Genomic DNA, 13715 nt, shown 5'->3' on the forward strand with positions numbered 1-13715 from the left:
GACAATAGTTTATGGGTTTCGCCTTCTGACATATTTTGCACTTCTTAAGAATATTTGTAGCTATACGTCCCAAATTTGGATGATAGCAGTATTGTGCTATTTTGGCTGTACATTTAGCGGCACCAAAATGACCCCAATTCAAGTGAGTGTACCATACTAGTGATTCTAAATATTTATTTGGAACACAAACTTTCCAAACATCTTCTTCATCCTTCTTTCGATACAATATTCCGGATTTTAATTGATACTGTTCTTGAGAGTGACTTAGCGTTTTTCTTTCAACAGCATGCCTAATGGCTTTCCACAACTTATCATCTTCTTGCAGTTGTGGAAGACTTCGACATAGCTGTGAAATCTGCCTCTCACAATATTGCCTTGATAAATTCATGACTTTAAAGTCAATAGTCCGTTCTTCACACTCGTCGTCAATCTTTCTTTTCGGTAGTCTTGAAAGAGCATCGGCTATGATGTTGTCTTTCCCTCTGATGTATTTGAGCGTAATATCATATTCTTGCAGTAGCAAGGCCCACCGGGTTAAACGTGAATGGAACAACCTTCCTGTTAAAATAAAAGATAAAGCTTTGTGGTCACAGAATACAATGATCTTCTTTCCATATACAAAATAGCGAAACTTTCTAAGGGACCAGACCACGGCCAGTACTTCCAATTCAGTAGTACAATATGCACGTTCACAGCTGGAGAGTGTTCTGCTGGCAAACCCAATTATTTTGATGGTACTGATATCTTCTGGATTGTCCATCTGGAAAAGAGTGGCACCCAATCCTGTTTCAGAAGCATCCGCAGCAATATAAAAATCTTGATCAAGTCTCGGATGATGTAACAGTGGAGCATTAGTCAAAGCATTGCGGATGTTATCAAAAGCTTGCGTGCATTCGGAATTCCACTCCCACATGACATTTTTTCTTAACAGCCGTAACAAACAGTCTTGGCTTCCTAACTGATTGGGTAAAAATCGTCGAAAAAATGAAACTAAGCCGATAAATGACTTTAATTCCGTCGTATTTTTTGGATAAGCACATCTGTTAATCGCATCCATCTTTTTAGGATTTGGTTTTATCCCTTCAGGAGTGATTATATGTCCAAGAAATTTCAATTGGTTATGAGCAAACTTGGATTTGCTCAAATTCACAGTAAATCCGTATTCCAAAAATTTCGCAAAAACTCTTCTTAATAAGTCCAACTGTTCCTCCCAAGTTTCAGAAGCAATTAGCAAATCATCCACATATAACATAACTTCATTCAAAAGGTCTCTGCCCAGTACAGTATCTAATGCCGATATGAAAACACCACCGCTTATTTTCAACCCAAATGGCATGACGGTAAACTGGTAACTTCGGCCCAGAAAAATGAATGCAGTATATTTTCTAGATTCTTTCGATATTCTAGTTTGCCAATATGAACTACGCATATCCAAAGAAGTTAAGAAGCGGGCACCATAAAACTTTTGTACTAACTCTTCTAGGTTCTGCGGTCGCGTTTGTACAGGTATAATGATCTTATTGATCTCTCTGACATCCAACACCAATCTGATGTCACCATTTGGTTTAATTACCGCCACAAGAGGGTTACAATATTCGGAATCTGAGGGCTCAATAATACCCCATTCTAACATTTTATTGATTTCCTTTCTGACTACTTCTTTCTTTGTCCATGGGATAGAATAGGAAGTATGACAAAAGGGTTTATGTGCATACGTCTTTATATGGAATTCAAAGTCTTTTACTATACCCGGACGTTTACTAAAAATCGACTGATATGCTTCCAACAAGTAGTACAGTTCGTCCCTTTGGATAACAGATAAATATTCTGATTCTAACACCTTTTCCTGCAATGACATTTTATCAATCATTTCTTCAGAACATTCAATAAGGCATATATCATACACATTTTCATCATCAATACTGACATATTTTACCATTAGATTCATACACAACTGATTTGGAATTACTCGGCTCTTTCTCAGGGTGGCTGTCAAAACATTACCATTGGAATTAAATATACATTCACCTTTCTCTAAATTAATGATTGCACCGGTCTCACATAAAAAATCCAAACCCCAGATACATGGTACTGTCATTTTAGGAACAACCAGGAATGTACTTTCTATTTGAGCCCCCCATATTGTAACGTCGACACGTACCTGTTTCACAACTTTTTGCATTTTTGCGCTGAACGCGCCAGACACGGTACATCCTGTGATAGGAAAAGTGGGCATTTTTACCCCTCGGCTTATCTGTTTTAAACAGTCCAGCGTCATGACACTGATAGTTGCTCCAGTATCAATTAATATTTCAACATCAACATTATTTATACTTGTTGGAATTATTGCCTGTAAAATTTGTCCACATTTATTAGAAACTTCAGGTTTTTCTTCAATTAATTCATTCCTTATATCCTGATCATTATTGTACCTTAATACTCTCAGTTCAAATTGATGCCTGCCTTCCTTCTCCTTTCCAGTCATCCTAGGAAGGCATTTGGTGACTGGTATTAGTTTAATCCATCTCGTTGAGTCATCGGTGGGGGTTCATGAACTTCCACAATCCGTACAGTATGATCCGAGTTATGGTATTCACCCCGTCGCACACTGGAGGCTCCTTCGCCCATTGGTATAACTCCTTGTGCTGGATGAGGACTCGAGGCATTTGTTCCATCCTGCCGATGAACATTATGCTTCGAATTATCTTCCCAAGGTCGAATACAATTGGGATCATCACTTGGGTACCTGTTACTCTTATTACTATCACTACTATGCACATTGCGTCACCATATCGAGGTTTACCTCTAGCACAGTAAGTATCTCTTCTATATTTATTATAATCATTGTTTTTATTGCAACCATAGGATGAAGATTGTCCACGCTCCTGTGATGCGGGTTTGACCTGGTTTTCGGTATTATTATTATCATACATTAAATTATTATTATTATTATAATTATTCGTATTACTATGAGTGTGAGTCGACATTTGATTACCACTCATTTGTCTTGCGTCTTCCATAATCATATCTATAGAGTCAATCACCGACAAGAACTGTTCTACATCGTGGTCAGGAACATTTATTAACTTTTCACGTATATTTATGGGCAACCTTCCCTTCAAAATTCTGATCACTTCCTTGTGAGAAATTGGATCACTCCAATAACGTGTCTTATTTATGTACTTTTCAAAATATTGCCTTAAAGTACTCCTTTTACTGTTAAAATACTCAGATTGGTAAACCTCTTTTCTTAATTTCTCTTGTTTACTCGACGACCAGTATTTAGCCAAAAAAAGTTGTTCAAACTCAGCGCAAGTATGGCAACTTTCACTTACTTCAGCGGCCCATAATGCAGCTTCTCCGGTAATTTTGGATACTATAAATTGAAGTCGGTCATGTTCTGACCAGCTACGTGGAAATATTCTTTTGAAATTATTGATAAAGATTTTCGGATGCAGGTTGTTCTTTTCAGTGGAGAATGTTGGGAATTGTCTACTTTTAAAAATGCTGTTCTCCACCTTTAAAGAAGACAAATATTCTCGCTGCATCTTTACCAACCGAATCATCAACTTCCCAATGAAAATTTTCACCACAATTGTACTTCGTATTTTCACATGTTCGGTTGTTTTTCGACCTATTCCCCGAACGTTCGTCCTCTGTCAACAAATTTTGTGATGACTTTCGTTCTAACTCCGCCAATTTATGATTGGTTTCCTTTTGCCATTTAGGTGACTTATCAACTATTTTCTCTTTTATTTTCTGAATTTCACTAGTGAAGAGCTTAATTAATTCATCATTTCTACTTAGGTGCTCATTGATATTTTCATTTGGCTGGGATCCAATAGTAATCTTAACCTTGTCTACAATTTCATTTTCTTTTATTTCTATCCATTCAGATAGATCTTCGTCAAGTCTTTTAGTTTGATGTACTAAATACTTGTCAATCCCCTTACGAGCATCGGACTCAAACTCGACTATTTGTTTCGAAAGCTCTTCCATCTGTGCGCTAGCATTGAAACAGCTGCTTTCACACTTAACCATCCTATTGGACAGGCCATCATAACTCTTCGAAACTACCTCATATTTCTTTTCTACGTCATGAAGTTTTCCCATTAAATTATTATATTGCCTTTCTAAGGTGTTAGAAAACTCTACATCTAGTTCTCCAAATTTCGTATTTAATTGAGTCTCCCAGTCCGCCTTTAATTCTTTCTTAGTATTTTCCAGTTTATAATCAAAGGTGTTCAGTTTGCTTTCCAAAGAATCCATTTTAACTTCTAATGAACCAAATTTGGCCTCAAATTTTTCGTTTAACTTTTGATTGTCCTCTTTTAATTGCTTATTATCTTTTTCTAGTGAACCAAGTCTTCCATTCATTACACCCATTTGAGTATTTATTGGTACCAGCATATCAAACATTTTTTGATTAATATTTCCATTTTGAGGATCAACTTGCTGATCTACTTCCGAAACCTCAAGATCTTTATGTTCTCCCACGCTGCTTACCTTACTTATCATTGTATTTGAATCTCCTAATGGCTCTAAATCAATAACTGTAGTATTATCTGTACATGTCTCCTGTCCCAGATTGAGCTCATGGGATGCATCATCCATATCCTCTTCACTTTCCTCTCTCTCTCTACTCATTACTCTACTCAACTGCACATTATCATGTATTCTTTTCGTTCGTTTTGACATGATTATTCACTACCAAGACATACACTTATTTTCACTATGTATTTATATATATTTATCTATCGAAATCACAAGTCTCAACTTCTTTTTTTTTATAATTTTACAGTTATTTTAATCATACCTGGTAGTATCGCTCACTTTTAGCGATTATTGAAGAATACCTCTTTCATTGGACAGACTCACTGGCTGCTACAATATTTTCAAACTCTAGGGTTCGTGAATCCGGATGACACTCGACTCGATGCAGCAATCCTCCTCGATCGAGCCGCACGTTGTGGCGCCACTTCTACCGTATCTTCCTTCGTCGTCGGCGTTGTCGTTGTTACCGTGAGACACCGTTATACCAAGAGGAAAGGCGTGTCGATCTCAGAGCATGAGATATGATGACCTTAAGCCATTGACAACACACAACGGTCACGGTAGCACCTGATTCCAGAATAGCTGCAGTAGTTAAGATCTACCAACTATCCCTTGTTGACCAGGTCCCCAAAACTTAACTCGTAACGAGATCCCTTCAAAGCAAATTGTCATAACGATCGTCTATAAAGGCTTCGTACAACGAGAAGAAATGTTACGGTTGATGGAATAATAACAGATATGACCAAACTGTCTTGTCTCTTCTGCTTTATTTAATGTAACTTCGTTCACAGTTTCATTTCGCATTCACCACTCATTCACCGAAACACTTTGATGAACAGTTTTGGTTGCTTAACACCAACAGTCAATGATAATGATACAGCTTTTCTCCTTTTTATAAAGTGAAGCACGCTCTCCGTGATATAATAAGAAAAAAACCGGTCTCAATACCGCGTCCCTCGTGAGATGCGAATAGACTTATCCCGGAATTGACCGCCCTGTAGGTGTACTCAATTTAATGACCACACTTCGCTGTCCGCTATTTCGCCTAACAGAATGTCCATTTGTTAGTCTGATAATACGCTGTAGCTATTTAAAATTCGCCCCTATATTTTTCACAACATACAATTAGCACTTCGTTACTTATTTGTTTTTTTTTCTAAGAGTAAACGAAAAAAAAGACGCCGTATAATTGGCTTAGTCGACATAAAGCAAAACACCTTAGTATGCCCAATTTCACCTCTTCTTATAGGATCGGCTACCTTACTCATTAATTTACTACATATTGTTTCCAATAACACTAAACAGGTATCGCCATTATATTTTAATTGTATTCAAAAGCATGTTACTACTATTATGACCAACCAAATCGTCACAAATCGCGCGGCGCGCGTTTTTAATGATAACTTTACGCTATTCAATTAAATCGCGTGGCGTGCGTTTTTAATGATAACTTTACGCTATTCAATTTCCGTTACAGCTATCTTGACTCGTAATGTTACAACCACACTATCAAATATTTTGCTGCTGGACGAGACACCGAAAGAATTAAAAGCACCTAGAAACGTGGTACCCATTCCTAAGTCACAAGTGATCTTACTCCCGTATTATGGTTCAATCGATGTGTCTCAAAGCGCGGATTCCACACATTCGCGATTAAATGACGACCTTTTTATGACACTGTTGTGGCCGTCGCTACTGTTCATCTGTCAACGTCACACTTCCCGACAATTCAGCACAAATAATCTCGCTACAAACGAGACGTTTTGGACACGTCTGTAATATGGTGCATCAATTGCGTTGCGTATTTTACGATGGAACAGTATAAATACGGAAACCACCGGACAGTTCAATGTCACCAAAGTGAAGGCCATTTCAAGCACCGATATCGGGTTACTTATTATTCATAAAATTTGCGCAACTTGTATCAAATCACCATGTCCCTCACGTCTGACCACAGTCACTTTTCCGTGACATCACGCGTCCTGTGCTGCGATTCGATGAGGGGACCAAACTGGACAGTCGCTGTGTTGATCTACCGGTATGTGAAGTTAAAATTAACTATTTATAGTTATGGTATTCAAATTTGCGCTTTATGACGATGTGCGGTCTAACTGATACACATTTTACGATGTGCCGTCTAACTGACACACATTTTCAGGACTCTTTGTCATGCCAAAGTGTCGGTAAATTCGACGTCAGGGGCTGCCCGTTACTCCAGAGCAGTGACTTACCGTCAATTACATGTGAGGCTTCTGTAACAGTACATGGCTAAACGAAGTGTTAACTACAGGTTTCAATCAAATATAATCAGCAAATGTCTCCACAAATGTTATAATTGTGGCGTGATTCACTCTTCTGATGGAAACTAGAAACAGAAATCTACCTCGATGCTCGCAATTATAGCACTCAAAATGAGAAATTGAGTCCAGATTCTGCTGTCGTGCGGTTCTAGGCGCTACAGTCTAGAATCGCGAGACAGCTACGGTCGCAGGTTCGAATCCTGCCTCGAGCATGGATGTGTGTGATGTAGTTCTAATTCCTAGGGGACTGATGACCTCAGTAGTTGAGTCCCATAGTGCTCAGAGTCATTTGAACCATTTGATACGACTAATGCGCAAGGACGGTTGCGACAATTTTTCTACACTAGCTGCACAGAACACGACGCGTCCCAAAGATCGCTGATGCGTTGCTTTGTCAAGACACCACGCTCTCTTATCAGACAAATATTAACACGAGAACTGCCAAACAAAGCGTTGTATAGTGCAAAAAGAATTGTGGTGTGTGATCGCTTCCGTTTCATCGGCAAATCTCAACCGAGGCGAGACGTCACAGAACAATAAAAAATAATACGAAGGGTTTATTTCACGAAGCACAAACATTACGATGAATTCTCCAGGATTCGCCAACTACTAACCAAATCTTCGCCTCAGTTTAACCAGGATGTTGCGGAAAGCAACAGATCGCTCGTGCATCACAACCTCAACTCCAGAGAATTGTGAAAATAGTTAAATGAACGCGAGTGCTGCGTTTGATCGCCGGAAGCATGTCGGCACGACGCCAAGTGTTGTGAATCGCGAGTGGATCAACAGGATTCGGAATGCCCATCCACAAAATAAAGTCCGATGTTTGATTACTTAGCAGACGACTTAACGTGTGTAATATCTGACGTTGAGCGCGTAAGCGAGAAAAGGTTTAGGAACGGTTCGAAAATATTCTTAATGTGTGTTCCAACTCGCGAAGTGCTCATTCTCAAGTACTTGTTGAAGAACGTCCGCGTATTTCAGCCCTGTGCGTTACCTTACCTTACGTCCAGACACGCCTATTTTCCAACTGTGATACTTTCCTCACTGTATGCAAACCGTAATAGCAGATTACACCTCTGAATATTACGACAATATTTTAGATGTTTAAATTCGGCCAAATTAAGCGAAATGTTGAAAAGGAAGTTGTCAACCCTGCATGCCGCCGCATAGGCGACCTGCAATCGCTCTCGGCTTGCGGGCTGGCGGTCCAGCATTACAGGCAGCCACGGCTGCTGGAATCTGGAATCGGTGGCGGAAGACGCCGTGTCGCAGTAAAATTCCCTCAGTCCGAAGTGCTGATTTTGATGGTTTTCTCATACTTGTGTCCTACGACCATTGGTTATTGCTTTGCAGTGACGTAATTAGGAACGCGTGGTTTTCGTTTTCAACAGCTGTGGTACGAGAATTCTCCAGGATTCGACACTGGAAGATCGAAACAGTACCCGGCCGAATGTAGCGGTATTTTCCGTTCGTTCCACGTTATTCTCGCTCAAGTTATCAGCGATTAAACGACTGAAAGAAGGCGATAAATAACGAGCAATAAATTACTAAACACTAGACACGCTGTTTCAACACACTATTCGCCATCCCTCTGTTCGTACTGATCCTAATTTTTTAACGTAAGAATGTATTACACGGGAGCAGCTGTTGCTTGACGTTGCCCTGTCGTGAGTTACGGGACAAACCACACAGAAGCGTGCAGAACAACATCCGCCGCTTCCACATAATCCAGTAGAGTCCTGCTGCCCGCCTCACCTGTCTCTGGTGTTATCACCGAGGCTGGACTGAGCCGCACCCGCTGCTGCACGCCTGGCACACAACTGGGCCGCACAGACAGCCGGGGCGCGCGGCTGCCCCCACCCGGCGATGACGTCACGGTGCGGGGTTGCCAGGCAGGCGAGGGAACGGCTGCGGCAGGGCGGGCGAGGCGCCCACGTCGCTGTCGCCACCGCACTCCGCTGCTCGACTCGCTGCGGCTCATATCGTTACCGTCGCTGGCGCACGCCGACGCCACTAGCCCGACGCCACGGCTGGACGGAAAGGGAAGCAGGTTGCAGCCGCACTGGGAATTCTCATCCGTGCAATGGGGAACAACAGCGGCCGCCAACGGCAGCCAAAGCGCAAGCGCACTCAGCAGAGGAGCAAGATTCAGCAGTGCTACAAGTGCCAGCAGCTGGGCCATACTGCGCGTGACTGCAAGAACGCCGTCGCGTGCTGGAAGTGCGCGGCGGCTCGCGACACGCGCAGTTGCACGAAGCCTCGTGGGGCGGCCAGCAGCTGCGCGAACTGCGGCGGCCCACACGCCGCCAACTCGCGTAGCTGCGGCTGCCTCAGGGAGTCACGCCGTCAGCCCGCCGTACCACGCGCTGCGGCGGCTTCCAGCGCCACGGCGGCCCCCCTGCCCCCCCCCGCTGCGGCGAGGGGTGCGAAGCAGAAGCCGCCACTGACGACGCCACGGCCGGCCTCCGAGTCCCCTTTGCGGCAGAACGGGCCGCGCTCAAAGGAGTTCATCGGCAGCTCCAGCAGATGCGCGAGGAGCTGCGTGTTCTGAACAAGAATATGGTTCCCGCGCCCGCCCCCCCACCCCCCTGCGGTGCACCCGGTGGGGGTGGACGCCGTCACGCAGACGGACCTGCTGTCGCAGAAGGACGTGGCCACTCAAACGGACGTCGCCCCGGAACCTGTAGCAATACAGGAGACCGGGGAGACGCCCACGGACGTGGCACCGTCCTCTCCTTCCCCAACTCCAGGCGGGAAGGCAACACAGAGCGGGAAGCAAGAAGAGGATGGCAATCTTCGCACGGACATCATACCCTTCCCGGACAGCACGAACGTGCTGAAGAAGATTGCCACCGTGGTATGGGGTGGGCGCTTCAAAGCCCAAAAGAGCCCGTACCTCTTCGCCCAGGCGGAAGGGCTACGGAAGCCGTCGCTCCCGCACAGGCCGTTTGAGATACGTGGCGGGCATCGGGCAATTCTGCTCGAGTTCGTCACCAAGAAAGATCTCAACACCACAACGCGAACCCAGTCTTCACGCCGCGCGACTGGGGATACATCCTAGAGGACGCAGTCGTCGGCTGAGGAACGAGGTTCGCGACGGCACGAGGAAGCTGTCTGCAGACCTGCAGACAGCGCTGCAGAACGTCTCTCGCAAGACAAAGAAGACCTAGAAGATCAAAGTCCACTAGTATGCCTGCCTGCTAGTAGCCAGGACAGGACAGACACCGGACAACCAGAGGACAAACCATACAGTGAGGCCACATCACCATCGCATCACCAGGAACAGGAGGAACGACTGTAATAAGTCTAAACTCCTACACCTCGGGCCAAGGCCAAGGCCCGTTTCTAAAGCGTAAAGCGTAAGCCGTCGCCACTGCCGGGCCGCCTGCCTCCTTCCCCGCCACAGTCCGCTTATCTCGTACCGCGCTATACGGCTGCTGACACAAACCCCGATCACCTGGGGCTCCCAAAACCGGATTTCGTAAACCGATTTCCCAACACCACTACTGGGTGGTCATGTAAAGACATTAAAATAAGTTCTACAAAACCACTTCTACTTGCCAGTTTTCCAACTCCGTAATCGATTTTCGCTCCAATGTAAAAGCAACCGGTCCTGAAATGTGCTTGTGCTCTCAGCATTCGCGCTGTTTTTAAAAATTTTCGGGTAATATGGACAGAGTGGCTTTTTGTACAGTGAAGGATGAGTGTAAATGTTAAACTATTTACAACTCGTCTGATTGAACAGAAATAGCGATTGTGCTGACTAAATGAGAAAGTGTAACAGCTCTTTTCCACGCGCCAGCAAACGCGCTTCAGACCTTAATATGTGAACAAGACAGCAAAAAACAGTTTTCTTCTTTCAGAAGATGTGTCTCCCGTAAACGTAGTGACGGGTGCCGTTTTAAGTCGCGTACGCACTAGGACGTTGTTGTTTGCTGCATGTGTAACTAACTCGTGCCCGTTAATACGAGGGAAAGAAAGTGTTCTTCCTCTAAAACCGTGAAGGGAGAGTCCCTTTCTTTAAGGAAAGCACGACTATACGATGGTAGAATGTACGCCACGTCGGTTGGTATTTTCCACTGAACATTGGGGACGTGTCGACAAAACGCAGCACACAAAGTTTCTGCAAGAATTTCTAGCAGCATAACTTTCTTTGTAACTACGCATAAACTACAAACAGAGGACTAGAAAAGTGCCGCTACGGAAGAAGTGCTGTTTGGGTTCCACAGCGCAAAACACGGTCGTTCTTTCCGTTCTACGACCTTCATGGCTCTTCTTATCAGAGACGAATTTGAGAACCACTACAAAAAATGCGAGTCGATCTTCATGAACGTTTTACAGCCATACAAATTGCGAGAAGTTCACGCAGAATCTGAGTTCAAATGTGTGTGAAATCTTATGGGACTTAACTGCTAAGGTCATCAGTCCCTAAGCTTACACACTACTTAACCTAAATTATCCTAAGGACAAACACACACACCAATGCCCGAGGGAGGACTCGAACCTCCTGCGGGACCAGCCGCACAGTCCATGACTGCAGCGCCTGAGACCACTCGACTAATCCCGCGCCAGAATTTGAGGATGCTTATAGTACGTCTGTGTGAGTGATAGCTGAGGCATCAAATCAAAAAATCTTGAAGCTGGTGACAATCCTAACTAGATAATTCATTCATACAAAAGTTGTTCAATCCAACATAATACATCTTCAGAACGTTAGTCGAGAAATGGCGGAATTATTAGCTAGCTTGAGTCTGGATATTGTAAAAAAGAAAAATATGGTTGACAAGATTGTCACATTTTGTACAAATGACTGTAATACCAAATTTGGTGAATACAAGAGTGCAGGAATAAACAATGGTTATTCCAAACTTAACAGTGTTCTCGAGATTAACTTTCAAGGCATTGGTTGCGCAGTCCATGTGGTACAAGTGGAGATCAAGTGCAGAAATTCTTCCCATTAACATAGAAAAAGTAGTGAATTAAATTTTTCAGTATTTTCACATTTACTTTCGGTGTGTGTATGGGGACTCAAATCATTCCGTGATTTCTTTGATACAGAATACAAAGAAGTTCTAGGCAGTATTAACACTAGATGGTTGTCATTCTTGCTGGGTGTTACAAGAGTTATTGATATGCATGAATCTTTGAAATCTTCTTTTCTGTCTCAAGATAGGTGTCCCAAATTGCTGAAACAATTTGAGAACCCATAGACACGTCTTTGGCTTTATTTCACACAAAGCTAATGAAAATGTTTTCAAAAATTGGAAAGAACCACAGTTCCGCAATCAGCTGAAGAGTTGGAGCTATCAATTGTAATTAACTTGAAAAAGAAAGGCATTTTCAGTCTGGTATGGGACAGTTGTCAGTTCATTTTATGACACTTTCGTGACTTGTTTAGAAAAGTCAGCTTCTCCGTTTCAACCTCTGAAATCATTTCGTTGGGTAACACTGAAAATTTCCGTTTCTTGGGCTTAACTTAAAAATTGTATGATACATCTTGAGACAGTAGACTGATGTGCAACATTTCAGATGAGATTGGATGCGTGAACAACATTGTATCCCAGAAACATGAGGAATGGGAAAAAAACTAATTTGGAAACAAGTAAGTCGCGGTGTGATGGATTCCATACACTTCAAATCACAGGTACTTCATGTAGAAATATAGAGACGCATGGGAGTTTTGCTCTTGCTGCACCAGGCACAAATGTTGTTGTGGAAAGTGTGTTTTCAACTGTGAATTCTATTTGGATAGATAAGAAAAACCGTTTTACCACTAAACTCTTGCAGCAATTGGAATAGTTAAGACTCATTATGAAGATTTTATCTCAACGAGTTCTGCAATCTGATATTAACCAAGTCAAAGCTTTTGAAAGTTATTAGGACTTCTGATAAGCACAAAATTAGTTCAGATGGTTCAAATGGCTCTAAGCACTATGGAACGTAACCTCTGAGGTCATCAGTCGCCTAGACTTAGAACTACTTAAACCTAACTAACCTAAGGACAACACACACATCCATGCCCAAGGCAGGATTCGAAACTGCGACCGTAGCAGCAGCGCGGTTCCAGGCTGAAGCGCCTAGAACCGCTCGGCCACAGCGGCTGGCACAATGTTAGTAGCAGTGTTCGTGATACAGTAGGTAAACGGTTTACATATTTTTGATGTCTACATTTGAGTCCATTTGTTAGAAAACGTTTAATCAGTTTCTGAGTATTTAGCATTGTAATCAGGTTTTGGAAAAACAATGATGTGTCATAGGATGCTCTGCCGTTATAAGCCTGTTACGAAGTGTCTTGTTAAATTATAAGCCTTTTCGTGTGTATAAACTTTTAGTTTTTATTTATTTTAGTAAAGCGATTCAGCCATACATGCAGAATATTTTCTTTTTGCCTAGTGTCCCGATTTGTTCCGTTTTTTTTATCCCAGTTTTTCGCAAATGTCCCGTTTTCTCAGGTGGAAATTCTGGTCACTCTAGCCTTGGCCAACGAATGGCAGTAACCGCTCCGTTGGCCGACGAAGCGGCTGGCCTCGGTTGCGGTTCGGTCTACGTTTGGTTGGCGTTGGAATCCCACAGCTAGTGGTCACGCCTGTTCGTGTTCGTGGGTTCAGTAGCGATTAGTTGTGTCTCTGGAACGGGTGTGTATTTAAGTTTTTGAGGGTAGCCACAGGTCGCACTGAGTATGTTTTATTGCCTGGTCTCGTTCTTTAATTCAACAAGAGCGCCATCAGTGACTCTGGATTTTATAGTTCAAGTACAGTATTTAGCCGTTATACTACGTTCATCGTAAGAATAAACCTGATATAATCGTTACACCATGTATTATTCCGCTTTTCCTGGAATCTCATCGAGTTGCGTTTC

The 13715-nt window shown here is 42.9% G+C and overlaps 1 protein-coding gene across 1 annotated transcript in view; it reads right to left on the minus strand.

Annotated features, from left to right (window-relative positions):
• Window positions 1–8722, minus strand: part of LOC124553378 — a 61279-nt gene extending 52557 nt beyond the window's left edge. Inside the window, exon 1 of the mRNA XM_047127249.1 lies at window positions 8613–8722. The gene's annotated coding sequence lies outside the window, so the exon portion shown is untranslated. The remainder of the gene's footprint in view (window positions 1–8612) is intronic.
• Between the last annotated feature and the right edge of the window lie 4993 nt (window positions 8723–13715).

Source organism: Schistocerca americana, chromosome 11 (genome assembly GCF_021461395.2).
Source record: "Schistocerca americana isolate TAMUIC-IGC-003095 chromosome 11, iqSchAmer2.1, whole genome shotgun sequence".
Lineage (NCBI taxonomy): Eukaryota > Metazoa > Arthropoda > Insecta > Orthoptera > Acrididae > Schistocerca > Schistocerca americana.